General features: G+C 36.3%; 2 long non-coding RNA genes across 9 annotated transcripts in view; one reads left to right on the top strand and one right to left on the bottom strand.

Annotated features, from left to right (window-relative positions):
* Positions 1–20130, bottom strand: part of LOC137856885 (uncharacterized) — a 211287-nt gene that overhangs the window by 42386 nt on the left and 148771 nt on the right. For 6 of the 8 annotated variants that reach the window (XR_011096843.1, XR_011096849.1, XR_011096847.1 and 3 more), the window contains 3 exons: positions 7790–7920; positions 6913–7014; positions 2141–2254 (listed from right to left, as the gene is read on the bottom strand). This is a non-coding gene — a long non-coding RNA (uncharacterized lncRNA). The remainder of the gene's footprint in view (positions 1–2140; positions 2255–6912; positions 7015–7789; positions 7921–20130) is intronic. The other 2 variants (XR_011096846.1, XR_011096848.1) reach the window with 2 other exon arrangements.
* Positions 12092–14268, top strand: LOC137856888 (uncharacterized). The gene is made up of 2 exons (XR_011096860.1): positions 12092–12283; positions 12425–14268. It is a non-coding gene; the product is annotated as an uncharacterized lncRNA (long non-coding RNA).

Here is a 20130-nt window from a genome sequence, read left to right as displayed (position 1 = left end):
CTCTCAGTGTTGCTTCAAATTGTGCAATTGCATTTTAATCATTTGGGAACAGCTTCACTTGATCTCCAGTAATTTCATTGAAATATGTTTCATTATTTATGTTGGAATTATCTGATTGTTCACAAAATATGTTTTGCACACATTTTGCATTCTAAAACTTTGGAAATTAAGTCCTAGATATTGCTATCTTAAGATTTTATTTCAGTTTACAGTAACATTTCATACTTCAATGAAGAAAATATTTCTGAACACAAAACACATGACATTAATTTTGGATATTTTTCATCTGCTTTGTCTACATCAGTTCAGGTAGCCGCTGTGCCAAATGCTTAATAAAAGTATTGTGTTTAAATTACAAAGGACTCTATTCAATGAAACAGCAGAATACCCTTTTGGCTTGCCCAACTGGATACATAACAGAGACATCTGGAAAATTGGTCTAATTTCTCATTGTAAAATAATGTAGAAAAGTAAGAAAATCTTTCCCTGTTTTCCTTTACTGACAGGATTATATCATGTAAGTGATTATAGGCATAAAGGACATCATTACATATACTGCTGATGCTATTTTAATTTTTTTTTTCTGATTCCTATTTAAGAACTCATTTATTTTTTCACTCACACCTGACATATTCCTGTTGTTATGCTGACATTTCCAGTGAATTATCTCCTCCAAAACCAAGGAGTGTCTCTCAGGTCAATTTTGAGTGGTTCATTTTGTATTTATTTACAGATGCAGAAAATAGATCCGCCGTGGCTTTGTTTCCTCTCAAGCTGTCTTGGGCTAATTCTTTTCCTATCATGGGGCCACTCTGTCCTTATTTAACTTGGTTATATTTAAATTATGTCCTGTAACCTTTGCCATTATTTTTTCCTTAATAGAAAAATGATGATACACTATTAACGTGGCTAAATTTTCCATCTAAACCATTCAAACTTCAATACTTAATATATTTGAGATTGCCTAAAATTTTCCCCCCATCAAGAACAAAGAGAAACATATTGGTAAAATAAGCAACTTAAAGATGACAAGCTTAGTGTCAGTATTCTGATCTGTATGTGAAGTTGGCAGCTGCTTAACACTTACTCCACTTTCATAATGATGGACACTGGAAAATGTAGTATTTTTCTCTCTCAGCCTTTCCTAATTCACTCCATATGTAAGCAGAACTTCCATACACTTACCTCATGCACCCAGATTTCTAGCACCCCCTCCCCATGTAGGGGCAGGTTCTCTAAAGCAAAAATAAAAAATACCTTGGTGGTTTGTGGTTTTCATACACACTCTCAGTCTCACATACTCAGAACCACTAAAAATCAGCAGCTCCCTAGAGAGCTAGGATTTAATTTGGATCACACGTTACCAGCCAGACTAGAGAGTATCTTTACAATAACAATATTTACTTATATTCATAAACAGATGGTAAAACAACACAGAGAGAAATGCTTGAAGAAAAGTGAGCAGTTTAGAACAAAAACAATGGCCACAACAGATAAAGATTGATTTGCTTTCTATTAACAGAGATGCATACAATATTTAATTCTTGAATAAGTATAGCTTGTTTTTTTCAAAATATATTGTAGGTCAGGTACTTCTTCTTTATCTGTCTATCTTAACACTGAAAATCAGGTTTATTCTATTCCTCTATTTCTTTGGTCACTGCCTTTTTACAATGCAAGACAGAAATCATGAAACAGCATTAGTTCACACAGCACCGGAACGCCTTTTTCTAGAGATGTTTCCAAAGAGCTGACTTCACTGGCCATAGTTATATGCGGCCATGTGCAGAAATACCACAGATGGACACAAATACCAGAGCAGAACCTAACTCCCATAGCTGTTTAGCTATTTTCTATAATCATCACTATTCTTTGGAATAGTTGCAAGACTAATATAGTTTTTAATTTGGTTCATTTCTCTCTCCCTATACAACTATTATCCCAGATGACTATATATTTTTCTCCCTTTTTAAGAAGGTTGGTTCATATTGGTTTACTCTTCCCAGTTATTTTAACATGTCCTATTTCATGCAAATCTTAGTCTATAATCAGGCTATTGAAATTGTGCTTTCACTGGACTTTTGTTTTATACAGAATCTGCCTTGAGGTGAAGAAGCACTCACATGAGACGCATACATACTTTGTAAGATAATTCCATGGAAAGCATTCTTCTATAATGTAGGTTTTCTTGATTTCTATTAGAGTAATTGAGCTCTTCCCACAACACCCAGGAAGACAGCAGTAGTCTCTACCCCTTAAAAAATAAATAAATAAAATAATGGCAAAGGAAAAATTCATAAAGAACAATTATTTATGCAACTCAGAGAGGAAAGGTGGCAGGAATTGGTACTACATGATCCCTTATGTAGCTAAGGGACAATTTGCACATTAAGCCACACTGGGTAATATGAAAGTTGAATCTAGGCTACAAAAGTCAACTGGAATTAATATGCATAATACAGAAACTTTAACCATCAATCACTTCCTGAAAAATTGTCCAGCTGACACTTTCTGACAGATATATTTCTACCATTTTTCTATTTCATAACTTTCTGTCCATTTATAGGATCCCTTCAGACACAGAAGATAGTCTGCTTAAAGGGTGGCAGAAGACTTAGTGAAACTACAGATCCTGCTAAAGAAAGTAATTTTATGCATTTTATTTTCTGAAACATATAAGACCATTTTTTTCCTGTGATCAACTGTAAAATTACAGTACTCCTTTTTCATGACTCCTTCATTGACCCTAACCATACTACTAAGACAATCCAGTTCTTTGAGTCAATGTTCCTTCGGACAATTTACTACAGATGTGGAAGAAAACCTCAGCCCAGCATGAAAACGAAGACTTATTTAATAGTTATTTTAAGCATTCATTTGAAATTATTTGTTTGTAAACTATGTAAAGATTTATTTCCAAGATATATGAATGTCTAAGCATTTGTTCTGTTTCTGTTTGATTGTTCATACAAACTGGCAAACAACAGCAAAAAATGAAGCAAATGAAGACTACTGTGCAAGTTAATGTGTGTGTTTACCTGGCAAACCTCAGAGGAGAAGAAAGACTGCTGCTTGCTATAAGCAGGTCATTTGTACAGCTAAACTGTACAGCATGTAAGCAGCAGCATAGAATTCTGTGTAAATTAATTAAAATCACTCCTGTAAACATGTTGTAGACATACCCTATCTAAAAAAAAAAAAAAAGAAAAAAAAAAAACAGAGCAAAAACGTGGTCTGACATAATTCTTGAACCACGGGATGTCAAAAATCCAGTTTCCTATAAACAGGCAAATTTCACTGCTCCCAGACTGTCTTGTGTTCTAAGAGTTGTCAGCAAAGAGACTATCTCACTATGTACATGGGGGCTTCTAGGCAGAACAATAGTGCTTTTTGTTTCTGTCTTTTTTTTTTCTTTCTTTTTTCTTTTTTTTTTTTTTTTTTTGCCATCACTAGTGACTTTTCCTGACTTCAACACTTTTGTAATAAAATAGTGGGTGTTTGATTGTATCTTTTACTTGAGGTCATCCCAAAAGACTACAGCTTGTCATAAAAAATGGACTTACACTTGAAACTAGCAGGTGCCAGCCTCAAAAAAAAGCAAGAGGGGTAAATTTTCCCATAATACATAATTATGCAGTGGGACACTGTATACCAGATACTCAATACTATCAGTTCACACAGGTTCAGAGGAAAACTAGACAAGTTTATGGAAGATAAATCCACTGAGACAAAGTCACCTCAATACCACATCTTTACCCCTGGGTTAGGAAACCTCCTACCTGCAAATTGTTGACCAGGAGAATATTCTTGGGAAGTATAACTGCCTCCTTCCCCACCTTCACATACCTCTGTAGGCATAGACTTTAATGACACTGTCAGAGACAGTATGTAGGGCTATTGTAGCTATTTCTGCAGCAAACATGCAATAATATGTTTAGGTCAGAGGCAGACTTCAGTGTTGCTGGTGTTCCACGTTTGCCTCAGTGAAAGCCCAGATGAATTGTTGACAGAAAGCAACCTTTTGAGATTTATTGTGGACAGTTGCTGCTAAAAGAAGTTGCAAATTAGACAACAAGCTTTCCAGGACAGGAGTCAGCTTTTTGTTATGTGTTTATATGGTGCCCACAAACAGCTCCTCTGATGAGGACAACAGGTTTCCTGGAACAGTAGGTCCCAAACATTTCCACTCACCACCTCACTTGAAAGGGCATCATGACCTCTCCTTTTCTAACATTTCTGGAATTGTGTCAAAACTCATAACTCCTCTGTCTTTTATATTTCTGTGATTGTATCCCCAAGCAGGAATAACAACCCCATGTTTGGGAATTAGTGTCCATGAATGCTAGCATAATGCAACAAACACAAAACACAAAAGGAGTGTTTTGTTATCAAACAGAAATAAAATTCAGAGAGAGACTGAAGCATAATTCTCTCTAGCAAAATGTCTGCAATTGTCATTGAAAAACAAAACAAAACAAAATGAACAAACAAACAAACAAACAAAAACAATAGACCAAAGAGAAGAGTTAACCAGAGTTTTTCTCATTCTTCAAAAGAACAAGCAGTGAAGCCATAGATGCATGCCAGCTTTTGTTGCCATTTAAATAGTACCAAAGACACAAGTGCTTGGAAGAGGAAGGTTGTATGTGATCTAGCAAAGCTGCAACAACAGCACTCTTATCTGTGGTGCTGCAATAATATGAGCAAATGGTTATAAAATTAGTTTATAAGGGCAAAAATAGCAACTTGCCATAACATTTAGGCTTTTTCTCCCTTTAAAAGTGTCTAGTAAACAAAATACAAAGATGTTAAGAATTATCCTTTCCCAATTTTCTTTTGTACATCTGTTATCTCCCTGAAGCCAATTTTCTCTGAAAAGTTGATGTTTTGTTGAAGCAAATCCAGTAGCTGTACAGCTGTGCTGCTGTGCAGAAAAGCAACCCATTACTCACCATCCTGAGAACCACGCAAAACTTGGGAAGGATAATTGTCTCTAAATTTCAAGACTCTTCATATTTTCTCCCCTCTTACAGTATTCCAGAGAGTAAGGAGTAAAACACAGCAGGGATCTTATAGCATATCAACTACTCCTGCTGTAAATGCAAGGTACTTTCCAGCAAGGAGAAGTTTCTTTCCATTCAGTTTGCATTTACTGCTGGGAAACAGGCTGCATATGGGAAATCACCATGCCGTAGATGACATATTGCAAGATGACATTCCAGCTTATCTCATTCACATACACTCACCTTCAGAAAATGAAAAGAGAAGGTCATCCATTTTCAAGAGCAAAATGGTGAAATTTTAGACTTTTTTTTTAAACTTTACATACAACCCAGGAAAACCAGATGACCAGCTGTTTTAAGAGTAATTTTACCACTAATCATTGTATATATGCCAAGTAAATTTGTTTTGTCATCATACATCAGGGTATTTAGATGTATCCTCTCTATCCAGAATTGAATTTTAACCAACTTATAGGCAATTAAATCTAACACATCGCTTCCTAGCAACTCCTATTGGAGATAAACATCTTTGCAAATTTTCACCTGTCATTTATATTTCTGCTCTGTATTTTTTTTCTCTTTCCTGTCCAGCTTTTCTATTTACATAGAAAGTCACAGCTGTCCTGGTCCAAGCACAGTTTACTGGTGAATATGGGTGTAGCTCCAAAGTGGATATTGAAACGGCTTCATTGCATGCACCTCCCTTCTTCTAGAATGAGAAGTGTTAAGTGTCCTTAAATGTTTAGAAATGCAAATATGGACACTTGTTACTGTTCATGGTGTCTAGGAATGCAGTATCACCAGAACTATTCATAATATTTGTTGGAGAGAAGACAATGATTTTTAGTTGGAATGGTTTCTGCTTTCTCGCTTCCAAATAATCTACAAGCATTGCTTTGGAAATTTCTCTGACACGAAGTTTCAATGCAATGCTCTGTGAGTGCTCCTTGAGATAACTCATGCTCCTGTATATTAAAGGAGCCCATAGATGACTCTCAATTATTATCCTTTCATTTCATATCTGAAACAAATGTTCTTTTCTACAAAAACAAACAAACAAACAAACAAAACTGTGAAGACGGATGTTCCAGTTACTCCTAAATAATGGAGTATACTCTTCTCATCCTAAAACCAAAGTGTTCAAAACTAAGTTGAGGGGTTGGCAAACTCTGTAGTATAGTTTTATAGCTTGTTCATGCTGAGTGTTCCTTTAGGAGGTGCTGTATAAACCAGCAATACTCAGGTCTTAAGGGCAGTAAGAAGAACTGGTTAAAGATAAATAATGGTACACAGAATAGGTCCATGAAATCCCGTAAGCAAATTTTTCTTCATAGAACAAAATATTATGACTTCCAACCATCAAAAAGTTATCAGTTCTGAAGAGCAATAAACAGTGAAACACACCAGAGAAAATGTGCATAAATCAGCATGAAAAGCATTTCCTCAGGGACATGCACCCCTGTTGCAACCTTTCTTTTATCTGCTTTCTCCTGTGGATTTCCTCATTCTTAGCATGTTATTTAATTCCACAGTAGTGGAATTAGTTTCCAGTTTTATCAGTGTTCTGTCCAGTTTGCTCAATTCACTCCATTCATCTTCATATACTATCTTTAGTGAAGTATTATTTTCACTTCTGCACCACCACCTCCTCCTCTCAACCTGGCTCCTCTTCATGCCTCTAACCCTCTTCCTTCTTACACTAATTTCTGCTCTTTTATTTTGTATTTTCCTTTGCTTCCTATTTAGCCTCATACCAAAGACAAGATGTCAGACCATTTTTCACAACTAAGAACAGATAGTCTACTCTACTGTGAGCACTGTATACTTAACTTTATGCTAACCAGCATCCTATGGAAAAGGAGCCTGGCAAACTGTTCTCAGTATTTTTTTCATGTACCCCCACATGTACCTTGATATCTCAATGAAAAGCCAGTCTTCTCCTGTGTATGTTTCACCAAGGAACATTAGACATATTGTATTTTGAAGACAGATATTGTCTGTAAAGCAGACTCTAGAGGGAGAAATACTTAAATAGTTGTTTTGGGTTGGTAGGTTAGTTGGTTGGTTGGTGGGATTTTTGTGTGCTTAAATGCACGGATGTAGCCACACTTTTTGATACCAGCTCTGCTACTACTTATCAAGGAATTTAAGACTAAATAATAGAGAAAGGAAATGAGGAAAAGACCTACTAATATAATTACTTTCACAAGTGAATGCTAATTTGAGGTGAGCTTGATAAAAAATTAATTATAAATATAAATTATATTATAAAAAATAATAACCAAATTGATGTACCTCATACCTTAAACTACAAGTTCAAATTGGAAGCAACCCTTCCCAAGGGCCACCTAAAGTTTTCATCAGACTGCCTTAACAAAGTGAAGGAACCAAAGACCAATCTGTTTAGAACTGCATAAAAACTGCTGACAGTTAATACAATGTAGATGTGTTTAGGAAAATAATTATGTATGTATTTCAGTATGCACAGCATTACACCACATAAGTAAATACACATGAATTTTCTTACTTCAGACCAAAATGATCTTACATTATTTTTAAAGAAAGTGGCAATGATAGGATTGCAACAGTAAAGAAACTTATGAAACTGGTGGCAGAAAAACTGGAAAACTAGTTTCTCCTCAAAATATTCATGCTTAGTCTCCAGTATTCTGGACTCAAAACTCTGATTAATGAACAGTAGAGTTTAATTAAATCTGTTTCAAGTCTGTACCTCCCTTCAATACAGACATCTAAATCTGTATGTATTTATATATAGGTGTGCATACCTTTATAAATGGCAAAGAGTAGAGAAAGGAAAAGCATAAGAGTTAAAATCTCCAGCTTCCTTCTGCCACTTAGATGACCACAAGAAGATGTTTTAAAGACCATCTGTCCTCTTTATCCCTTAGTCCTCCATCTGTAAAATAAGAACATGTGTTTATCTCAAAGGGAAGAAATTGATTTAGTAAGAGTGGTTACTAAGTCTGAGCTCCACTAGACTATGGCAACCTATTACCAGTCAAAAGAAAACTTCTAGCAATAATGTATTGCTACAGTGAAGTACACTAAATAGGGGAACATTATGAATGTTAATAGGATCTGGAGAGAGAGAGATCCATGGGTGCTTTAAAAATAATTTGTTTTCAAGCACTTTAAACTTGTTTCCACTCTTATCTTCATCACAATAAATGAAATATATTTTTCAAAGAATTCAGACAAAAAGTACTTCCTAATATGGTATAGATTTTTTGTACTGCTAGGTTTGAACTCATTATAATGTAAACACCTGAACATTGATAAAACAGAAGGTAAATATGGCCCCTTCAGACTATATCTGTCTTGAAGTGATCTGTTATATTCTTGATAGAAAGACTTTTTTAAAGCAGAATTACCTGTAATATAAGTTGAATGCACCCTTATCTCTTTTCAATGCATGGAATTGATTATACATGATGTCACAAGAATATTTTTACCATTTAGATATTAAAGTAACTTTAAGAGAAGAAAATAAGCTGTATCTCTTCCATATATGGCTTACCTTACAAAAGTAGAAAGAGAGTGTAGTTCCCAATGTGTGATACTCCATGTTTTTGAAATTGCAGCCCTTAGAGATTTGTTTGGCATGGAATTAAAACCACCAGCAAATTGCTAGTGGTAAAACATTGCATGAACATTGTTTCTTGCAAAATATTGGAAATAACTATTGTAGCATTACTCAACAGTTAAGCAACCTCTGTTTACTGTAAGTATTAGCTCCTTGAACAACGTGTCCTGCATACGTAAATTCATCCCTTTTGGATCCAAATTCCCAGCTCCTAACACTTGGATCATAAAAGTAAAACAAAAATATATGAACAAGCCTTCTTGCTCACTGGTCTAATGTCTGCAGCTGAAAGAAACTGCTTACTTCAAATAAATGAACAATAAACTATGGCTAAAGAGAACCATGCTTATTTTTCAAATCATTCCATGCAAACAGTTCTAAAAGGATACATTTCATTTAATGGAGAAATATGATTTCATTTTGCTTGTTGCATACATCTGACAATCAAATTGTGTCATGACTCTTCTTAGGAAAAGTAGAACACTCTCAACCATATATTCCATCATCTCCTTTAGGTCCACTCAATATGTATTTGAGAAAAAGAGGGCTAACATGATCCTATTCTCTCTCCATTTATGATGGAATAATATACTGGGAAAATAATTGAAAAATTTGAAGAATCTCCACAGGTGTGAATGAGCTTAATACACTGACAGCAGAACTCATTTAATTTCTTCCCTTCTCCTCTATATAAGACTAGATCCACCAGACTAAATATTGGCTCTTCTGAGGGGGCAGAAACAAAGCTATGTTTCATTCCATCCTCTCTCTAACATACTTCTGTAGCAATGTAAAGTATAAGGAGACAAGCTTGACTTGTAACCTTAGGTCCAATTTCCTTATTTTCTTCTCTCAGATTTTTTAGATTGCTCCCTGTTTGTGGTAAAGATGGGTTGGAACAAGTCTTCTGGACTGAAATCCTTCCAGCTCAAAACCAGCCTTACAATGGAGCTGGTACTGGCTCATCTTTGAGTTTCAGGTTCATTGACCCTCAGCAAGTTTGCAGATGACACCAAACAGGGTAATGAAGTCAACACAGTGGAGGAAGGGGATGCCATCAAGAGGGACCTTCAAGGTCTTGAGAGGTGGGTCCATGTGAACCTCGTGAAGTTCAACAAGACCAAATGCAAGGTCCTGCACCCGGTTCCTGCTAGAACATGTCCAGAGGAGGGCTATGATCCAGCTCTCTAGCTGGAGCACCTATTCTATGAAGAAAAGCTGAGAGAGTTGAGACTGTTTAGCCCAGAGAAGAGAAGGCTCTGGGGAGACCTTACGGTACCCTTAACATATATGAAGAGGGGCTACAGAAAAGACAGGGAGGAAAAATTTGTCACAGATGTAGAGGCAGGATAAGGGATAATGGCCTTAATCTAAAAGAGGGTAGATTTAGTAAAGAATTGCTTTCATATATCTAATCTATGAGGTGGTGAGGCACTGGAACAGATTGCCCAGAGAAGCTGGGGATGCCCCATCCCTGGAGGTGTTTAAGGCCAGGTTAAGGCCAGAGCAACTTGATCTAATAGGAGGTGTCTCTGCCCATGACAGGGGGGTTGGAATTAGATTATCCTTAATGTCACTTCAAACCCAAACCATTTATGCTTCTATGATTTCTAATGCAAATTTCCTATTTTATTCCAAACATGCATTTTGACAAATAAACAAGAAGTGGTGAGTTTTTATACAGGTGCTTTTGCATATTTTTTTTCCATTTCTAAACCATCATTACAAGTAATGATTGCAATAATAAAAGCACAACTCTTAGAGGAGAGCTTGTTATTTAATTATTTCACTGTGGTTGACAGCTAACATGCAGAAAATTAATTTTGATCCTACATTAATCCCAGAAGCTTAACAAAACTGGAATCTGGGAAAGAGCACAACCATCTTCTCTGTAAACTGAGAGGAAAGAATGTCACAACACATTTAGCACATAGTATGCCAGCAGTAGTAAAGCAGAGATGGGAGTTAGCACCTGCTTAAGAAAGGAACAAGCAAGCTAACACGGGGAGTTGGGGGAATTTCCCACTAAACTACACCATATAGAAAGTAGGTCACGTTTACTCTTTTGAGAATGGTGAAAAGAAATAAAATTCTGAATTATATATGAACCATTACTTTCGATTTTCTTCAACTCCACCACCTCCCAGGAGCGTTGCAGACTGAAAAATCTGGATTTTACAACTCTGGCAATTATCTAAGTTAATACCATAAAGTTCTTTGTAACAATGTTCATTATTGCTAAGGGTCTGTCTTTCTATTTTATTTCCCTTTACACTTCTTTCTGTACCCCTTGCTCTGGATTTAGCATTTGCCTGTAGAAGTTTACTCCAGATATAATTTGGCACACAAACATCTTACGAAAAGGCTTTAGCTAAAATAGATCTTAAATATTTCTGCAATTTAACTTATTTAATTCTCTTGCCACGTGTTGCTGGCAGGAAAAATGGTCAGGTTCAAATATCTGAGGGGTCTTCTTAAAACTAATAGATACGATTTGCTTTAGCAACCCACCCAGAAACCTGGGAAAACTAAATATCTTCTTTGCGTGAGCTTAAGTGTGAATTCTTGTCTGTTCTGAAATGTGGAGTCTGTGTACAAAACACGCAAAACATTATGTGGGGAAAAGGAGAACTTCAGCTTGATAACATACAGTAAACACTAGCATCTACAAATAGGGACAGCAAAGCTATCTGATAGTAATGTTGAACTTAGGAGTCACATTTTGTCAAATATAAAGTAGTAGGCTAAATGTAAAACTGATTACAAAACTTCCATGGAACAGATGAAACACTAAAAGTCAGCACCCAAAACAGATGCCTAGAAAAAGAACTAACCATTGCAATTTTCCTTGGGGATTAAGAGCAAATTCAAGGCAATGATCACTGTTCAGTGGAGAACAGTCAAAACCACATGCACACATAGATCAGGCGGCAGAAAAATCCCAGAGACAACTAGAGAGCAGGTAAGGTGATTTTAAGAAAGAAATTAAGCAAAAAAAGAGGTGGTTATGGTAGATCATTGTCCAAGGAGAGTACTAAAACTCTCCCATGTTTACTTCTTATAGTATTCAAGGAAAATGGTAGTCTGTAAATATTCCTTGTACATAGACAGAATTGCAACAAAGAACAATTATATTTCCTCATCCTTTTGCAAAAGCACTTCCCCCAGATACCAACTAATCACCTAAAGTTAGAAAGAATGAAAATAATAATAATAATAATAATAAATCAAAATTATGCAGCAGTCTAGCATCTGAGTCCATCTTCTCCCAGAGCAAAGACTTTTGTAACAGCATTTCCCTTCACCTGCTGAACAACAAATTACTGTCAGTTTGGTCTCAGCAAAGTAGTTTAAAAGCATTTATAGGCAAATCTATTCCCAAGGAAAGTTCTTCCCTAACTTGTTGAGAGTCTACTTCAAAATTAAGCCTTGACTTACAAAGTGGGATACACCCTCTCCGTTCTTGTCACAGCCTCACAGTTCCTCACAGTTGAAACTCCACCACCCAGTGCAGTCTATATATTCAAAGGGTACCTTCCTGGAGCAGATGTAGCTCCTCAGAAGAGTTCATCCACCTCCACTGATGCTTGCTCTGGCTTTTGTGAAGAGCCATCTTGGCAGCAGCTCCCACAGCTATGAAAGCTGCACTTGAAGGTGTTGTCTGGGGCAGCAAAAGGTTAATAGCATCAAAGGCCCTTAAATGTAGTCTTTACCATCTGCGGACACTGAATTGTCAAGGCAGAAGTTCTGTTCCAGTTTTATAAATCTAGAACTATTTTAATTAATAAATCTGGTGTTTTCTTATGTTTCTACTCAGCATGTGACATATGGAAGATGCCTGCAGAGGTTGATCTTGTGAGACCCACAATAACAAGGAGAATATGATTTACAAAGAAACAAAGAAACATGGGCAAGAAACAAAGGAAATCATCAGCATGGAGTGATGCCAGCCATCAGGAATGGTGAATTTTCAGACAAAATCCTTGGGCAGGCATTAAAATTGTGGAAGCAAGAATGGAGACTCCATACAGAATTTATATTGGAAGATGACAAAAATCATTGTTATAACATGTTTTTGTTTTGTCTGTTGGTGTGTGTGTGTGTTTTTTGTTTGTTTGTTTTTTTGGTTGTTTGTTGTTTGTTTTTTTTTTTGGGGGGGGGGGAAGATTAGCAGGGCACTACTCATGGGGGAAGGGGAAGAGGGGAAAGATCATCAGATCATCAGGTCACTACTCTTGGAACAATGCCTTAAATATTGGAGCCCATCATGAAAATATTTAATGAGCCCAGAAAGAACAGTAGAAACAAAAATGTTATGTTTTGCCTTTACCTGAGTAAATATTCGTATTTAATAGCAGGGGAAAAAAATGTTTATATTGCACAGCTCACACTACTGACACCCACATGTAATCTTAGAAAAGGCAAAACCAAAATCTTTTTTACATTTGTAAAACCTAACCTTAGAGAAATGTCACTCATTGAAAAAAAAAAAAACAAACAGCTATAGTGAGCATTGAAAGGAACATAAGAAAAATGGATTGGTGCAGAACAAGTGCATAAACTCCAATCTATGCAAATAGTATGAAGAATGCATACGTCATGTATTGTAGTTGCTGTCTAATGCATGTGCTACAGACAGCAATTTCACAGAAAAATTAAGTGGCAGCCTATACACAGCAGTGACAGTAACAGAGGAAGCAGTATCTTCATATACCAATGATATGTAAGGAAAAACACAGGCAACAGCTCTTGCTGTTTCTGAGACTATCTGCAAAGACTTCTACTGAAGGGAAAGCAATCTGCAGTGTGAAATAGCAGATGCATAGAAACTTTCTGTATATTTATTACAAAAAAAGGCAGACAGAAACTCATCTGACATATTTACTGTTACTCTATTAAATCAGTAATCAGTTCAAATCAAGCCAGATGGCAGAGCCAGATGCATTTTCATGCCAGCTACATCAATGGAGTAGCAAGACCAGGTGCTGATGAGGTACAAAAAAAAACCCTGTTTGAAGACCAATAGGCCAAAGTAAACTGTGGATAATAAGCCCATGAAATAAGTGATAATACCTGTCAGATTTGGTAGCAGAGACAATAAAATTTTACTTAAAAGGGACCACAGACCTTTCAGTAGCTGATACCAATAAATGCTTCACACCTGAGAACGGGCATGTCAGAAATAATTAGGGAAGCACAACTCTTGCCAGAGACAAGCTCCAGTTCTGAATGTAGATAATGCCATGTGAGATGTGCAAAAGTTACAGTAATCCTTGCAATAGAAGAAGGCTTTGCAGCTTCACTCAGTTCCAGTTTCAACTAGGAACTGGTTGGAACAGAGCTTCACTTTTATTGATGCAAACTCCATGGTCCAACCATACCACTCCAATTTCTGGAAGAAAGATCATTTGAAGGACACAGACAAGAAGTCTAATTTGGAAACTGAAAGTTTGGCAAAACTAGCAGACTGTGCACAAACTGTTATTTTCTTTATTTTTTTTCATACTCTACCCTTTAAAGATCATGTTTTCAAATGTTGTTATGCAGCTGTTGTAGTCAGAAAGATGATTCTAAAAGTATGGTCCTTATATTATTGTGGTCCTTATATTATCCTATAAAATCCCAAAAGACGGGATTTTAAAGACAACAACACATATCACACAGTTCAGACTAAAGATAATAAGAGTTGCATCTCACAAATCTTAAACTTCCTCTGCTTCTTTCTTGATTTGATGTTTTAATCTTGCATCAATTCCTGTTTATTAATATACTGTTTATAAAAAAAATAATAATTCTTCCTGACCTTTTACTTTATTCTTGACTCATCTCTTCATGTTTTAAGACACTACTTATAGGAATTGATACTACAGATAGGAAGCAGAAGTCAATTAACTTTACTTTTCTAGAGGTACAAGAATATAGGAAAAGACATGAAAATGAACTGTGCTGTTTTCAACACATAACCATCTGTGACAGATGACCACCATGTGAATAGAAACCCCTAATTCACTTAAGGCTTAACTGATGTTCAAATATTACTTAACTATCGTTCAATTGATTTATGATACTGGCCAAGGCCCACAAGTGATAAATATTGTATTGTATTGTATTACAAGCAGACCAGATTGGCCAGATCATAAACTGTTAAAAGAAACCCCAGTTTTAGCCCAATAGCCTCAGAGGTTTGGCAGATTAGAAATCTTGCACGTTATGCAGAATATTTTCTTCTAAAGAATTTCCACAGTTCCTCAGAACAGACTAAACACCAGAGCATCAGATGTGGTGTTTCCACTCTGCAGAGATCAATTGTTTTGCTTCTCAGTGCAACTCTGGCTAATATCCTAAAAGAAGACAAGTGTTGCCCTCTCCTCAGGATGGCAAACACATCAGCCATGGCAGAACAGGGTAAAGCAAAGTGCAACATTTCTGTCCAGGTTCTTTCATTGAAACAAAATCTATTTTGAGTGATATGCTGTACGCTTCTCAAGACAGGCTGTCATTAGCTTCATGTATTGACAAAACCAAAAATATGTATTCACAGTTTAAAACTAGTAATAACAATTCTGCCTTCTGTTGAACACCATATGAAGGTCACAGCACTGCTGACACCCAGATTTTCTATTCTCTGTTTTACACAGCTGCGTACAGATAAAGTGGCTCTTGGCTGCCAAATTCTGAGATCAGGCTCTAAGCAACTATGACATCAGCAGCTGCCAAAAGACATTTGATTCCTCTATTGTGAAATGTCAGGTTGGTTCTGGGACATGGTGAAAAGCCAACTCAAGTTTAGAAAATTCTATAGTGAGTTACTGTTTGATACCAAATAACAATCATCTCTCCTGATGCTGCTGCAAATCACAGGGTATCCAAGGACATCTAACACTATCACCACTTTCTACTCCTTTTGCAAAATACTGCTACAGAACTACATGTATCCAGACTACAGAAATTGCCTGTGAGAGAATGGAGACCCAGGCAACTCATTGTCAGCAATATGAATTAAGAAGCTGAATCTGATGAGTAAAAGGAGCCATTAGATAGTTTTAACATGAGTTTTGTGCTCTCCTGTCTTCCACACCTACAATAGTTCCCTCAAAGCAAGTAATAATCATCATGTCTCCAAAGTATTTTCTCCTGCAAACTTCTGATATTAGAAAAGCCAACAGACATTATAATTTGAAGGTCTCATTTTCAAGAAAGAAATACTAGTGCAAAGATAATTTTTATTTGCTTGAAAGAGCATGTGGTAGAAGATACAATGGCTTTGTATTTTGCCAGTGGCCGCAGACACTAAAGAAATATCAAAGTTATCAGAAGCAAAAAGGTGACAGTGAATACAGTTTGGGATTCAGTGGAACAATAAGATGCTCAGATTCTTTTTTCTACTTTTGACCTCAGTCTTGTGGCTTTCCGAGATTCAGACTGATTATTTCTGGACCACAGATGAAGCTGTCTTCCACAAATAGAGGTAGAGGTCTGGATCAGGTTAAATTGGCCATGGTATAATGAAGACGGGAACCATGATGCACTGAACATTTTCTTACCTGTATGAAGTGGTACCCCTACAGCTATACCTTTCATGGAAGAGGAAAAACAGAGTTAAGAGTCTTACTAGGTATTTTACTGGAGGTAGATTACCAAGAATAGCCAGCAGGATTTTGTTTATGATACAGATAGATATTTCTGGTGCTGATACATTGAATACTCTCCCCTTTGTCTCCAGATTAATTCTGATGAGCAATATTCTTGCAACGCAAAATTTCCAATAAATATTGAATGACTAGCCTATGTCCTGAGTATCTATGTTTGATTGCAGCCTGATATTTAGCAAATTTTTGCATTGTTCCTGAGCCATATAGTATTTTGGGCAGGTTCTCCATGCAGTTTAAATGACTAAATCTTTCCTCCTGACTTTCTGACACTAATTTAAATGCCTAAATGAAACTACTGCTTATTTCAGACAATGAGGGCATCACTCACCAAAAGTGTGAGTGATGACACTATGACCAACTCACTACCTTCAGATCAAAGCAGTAAAAGGTAACAGAGGGCAGTTTCTCAAACCAGCAGTCTGTGCTTATTAGAAGCAAGGATTGCTTGATTGGTAACATAAATTCTATGCTGCAAGACTGGTCATGATGCCTAACATATATGCTTTTAATTAACTTTATATCTCTCAGCTTTGACTTTGGAAAAGAGGACTGTTGTGCAAAAGGAAAAAAATAATTTCCAATCTGTGTCATTTGATACCTACTTTGTCTGATTGTAGATACTATGGAAAACACTCATGAACTCCACAAATGTGTGTGGAAAGGTACTCAGAATGCAGAGTACCAGAGTAATCTTAATAGAGGGGTTGTCTTCTCATTTAATCATGTAGTAAGATGATAGAGACAACAATATTGTGAAATTTCCAATGACATCTACATTTATTCAGATATGCTGAATACTTGGTCATTTTTAAATATAAGATGAATTTATAAAGACCCTCCCATACTATATTTGATCAGTTCAAGTATCTAATTAGCCCAGGACCAATTTCTGATGGTGTTCAGAAGTGGATTTCCAGGGAAGACTGTGATAACAGTGCAATATACCTCAATAATTCCACAGAAAATTTTTATAGCCTCCAGCGATTTGTGGCAGAGTAGTTTCTGAAATAGAAGGGGCATCTCTATCTTTAATAGTCCTGGATATTTCTTTCATTTCATCCAATAACTTTTTGCATCTAAGTGTTTTAATAACCACAACATCTCATGGCAGAGATCTTCACAGTTTAACAATGCAATTTGAGGCAAAAATAACTTCTTTTGCCAATTTTGAAATTGCCACTTGCTGATTTCATTTTATATACCCTAGTTCTTCCTATAATCCTTTGCAGACAAATCTTATTTTGACTATTCTGAATGACTTAATGTTGCCAGCAAAATAAGATACCTCAAGATTTTCTCCTTCTCATTTCTAGGCTGCTTATTAATGTCAGGAACAGTGCAGGCCACAGGACAAATCCCATGGATACTTCACTGGTAGCTTCCTTCCTCTGTCTGAACTGGTCATTTATTGCTGATTTCTGCTTTAGGTCTTTTAACCAGCCTTTACCTATGTGAAGTCATTTTCTTTTATCCTGAGTTCTTAGGTTTTTTTAAAAAGCTTTCAGTAAATCACAAACCAAGTAGGTTATATCAACCATAATTTCCTTATCCACAAGTTTTCTGGCTTCTCTGAAGGATGATACTAGATTTGTGAGGCATGATCTCACTTTACAAATCCATGTTGATTCACTGCCAACATGCAATATTCATCCCTGTTTCCACTGATTGTTCCAAAAAGTTTCTAATGATTTTACATGAAACAGTAATTTATCTCCTTTCTCTAGAATCCTTGGGTGAACACCATATACTGCTGTTCTTTACTGTCAATTTATTCTGTAAGTGTTTCTACCAAAACTAGCTATATGGAATCTAATAGCATCCTGGAAACAACAAGCTTTGCATTCCTGAGTCCTTACACAATTACAAAGTTATGATTATAGCTGGGTAACCAATAGCTAGAGCAAAACCTAAGACAAATTAATGGGATTTGGTGAAATAGGCTTTTCTTATCCTTAATGATCACGTGGAATCCAACAAGACACAGGCTTCTTCAAGCTTTATTTTCTGCACTCAAAAGTCAATTCCAATCTAGCCTGAAATGTAATTGTAGGACTAATCCCTACAGGAAAATGTGAACTTGAAACATCAGTCACTGACATCATCCCTTGTCCTAAGCTTTCAGGTCAAGCCTTTTCCTACCTCAAACTTGAGATAAACTCCAGCCATCTTGCTACTTAATAAATGGGCAGTGAACTAATTCTTGCAGATAAAACACATTAAAGGCACTAGTTGTATCATCACCAATAGTCTTTCTCAATCTCCGCCCCTCCCAAATCCACACAGTTTGTTTTCATAAGAAATCAGAATAACGTCCTTTACCTTTTATGACACTAACCTGTTTCCTATCCCTGAAGCCATTCCAGATTCAGTGACAAGCTGGGCTCAGGAAGCCTTTTCTTCTTAACTCTGCTCCCGTTTTTAAGCAAAAACTGAAATGCAGCCAAGGGACTGATTCATGAAGAAAAAATGATTGAGTCATTAACAACCAACCTTATTTCTTAGCTCTGTTGGTCCTAAACAATCAAACTGTGAGTTTGACTGATACAGCCTCCCTCTTTTGGGCCATAATGCCAGCCTAAACCTAAGCCTAAAATTTATTAATTCAAAGTGACCAATCTTCATGGTAAATTTTAATATAAAGTATTTGTTCCTGATTATGCAAACTTAAATCCTATCTCTGCCAGTCTAGCAGAATGCAAGAATAAAAAGGTTTTCTACCTTCTTTTCTGAAAGCACGATTCTATCCCTAGCCCTAAAATTAACATGTACTGTAGACAGAGGATGAAACTGTACTGGAATACCTAATATGAAGCATATGCTCCTGCCTACACCATAATACTTCTACCTCTGAAGACCCCACAAAAAGCTATTATAGACATGTTTTTTTCCAGTTCCCTAGCCTTATCCCAAACCTTCCTTAAATGGAAAATTTGTCCAGGAATACTGAAAATAAAATATTTGCTTATGAGTTTGCCAGCCTTCTCCCAAACCCTTACAAATCCAGCAGTAAATCAGACTTGATACAGCCCTCCTTTCCAAAAGCCTAACCCTATCTTCTACCAATTCCTACAGGAAAATAAAAGATATTAATCCCCAATTATATCAGCATTCTTATTCTTGCCAGTTATGTGGATCTGAGGTTCTAACAGAAGAGGTTCTCAAGGCTTTTTTTTTTTTTTTTTTTTAAATCCAGATCTAACCATAAGGTTACCTATACCCAAAAGCTCTACCAGAAAGCAAAATCAGTACTCCAGAATAAAGTTCAAGAACTGGTGAATTACACTGCAGTGGCTATTAAAATGTTTCTTCCGAAAGATTAAAGGGAAGTTAAAGAACATTATTAAGGCACTGGGTCAGGCAAAGCTGTTTTTATAAGTACATTGGACTATGTTTATGATGAATCTTTTAAACACCAAAATAGCGTTTAGCACTAAACAAGCCATAAATAAGGTTTGCCCTATGAAACTCACTGTCTAAAAGATAGCCTTGGAGGAAACAAGATGCTGTAGAAAGCTTAAAAGAGGACACTGGCAATGTGATTTCATTGCAGGTCTGTCTGACCTACTTGGTTAACTACATGTTGGGAGTAAAGACGATTTTTTAATGATATTGCTAAGTATTAATGTGCCTTACAAAGACATGAATGAGATAGCAGGATCCTGTATATCAAATTCAGAGGTTAGTTTGAACTTGGAGCACTTAGCAGGCAATCCAAAGATGGGAAAAAGAGATAGAAGAGATGTGAGAACCTCCATCTATTGTTTCTGCCTTCACTTATTAAATAGAAAAAAGGTACATTCCATACAGCAACAGATTTGTGGTTCTGGCAGACATACAATCAAAGTCAGCTATGTTGCCACATCATTCAGCC

The sequence above is a fragment of the Anas acuta genome, chromosome 5 (genome assembly GCF_963932015.1).
Source record: "Anas acuta chromosome 5, bAnaAcu1.1, whole genome shotgun sequence".
Taxonomy (NCBI): Eukaryota; Metazoa; Chordata; class Aves; order Anseriformes; family Anatidae; genus Anas; species Anas acuta.
The sequence above is the reverse complement of the archived record's forward strand: the minus strand, read 5'-3'. Positions and strand labels throughout refer to the sequence as shown.